A 200-nucleotide genomic window follows, 5' to 3' on the forward strand; every position below is an offset into this window, starting at 1 on the left:
CAAGGCGGAAAAAACAAAAACGAGGGGTGCAACACGAGGACTTCCCAGGAGGTCACCCATCCTAGTACTACTCTCGCCCAAGCACGCTTAACTGCGGAGGTCTGATGGGATCCGGGGCATTAGTGCTGGTATGATCGCACCCATCAAACTAATTACTTAAAATTCATATAATCCTTGAGCGACATACTAGCGTCCTTCCG

At 49.5% G+C, this 200-nt stretch overlaps 1 non-coding gene across 1 annotated transcript; it reads right to left on the reverse strand.

Moving 5' to 3' along the window:
- Positions 1-23: 23 nt before the first annotated feature.
- LOC118345961 lies at positions 24-142 on the reverse strand. The gene has a single exon (XR_004799386.1). It is a non-coding gene; the product is annotated as a 5S ribosomal RNA (ribosomal RNA).
- Positions 143-200: the final 58 nt, after the last annotated feature.

Source organism: Juglans regia, unplaced genomic scaffold, assembly GCF_001411555.2.
Source record: "Juglans regia cultivar Chandler unplaced genomic scaffold, Walnut 2.0 Scaffold_5966, whole genome shotgun sequence".
Classification (NCBI taxonomy): domain Eukaryota; kingdom Viridiplantae; phylum Streptophyta; class Magnoliopsida; order Fagales; family Juglandaceae; genus Juglans; species Juglans regia.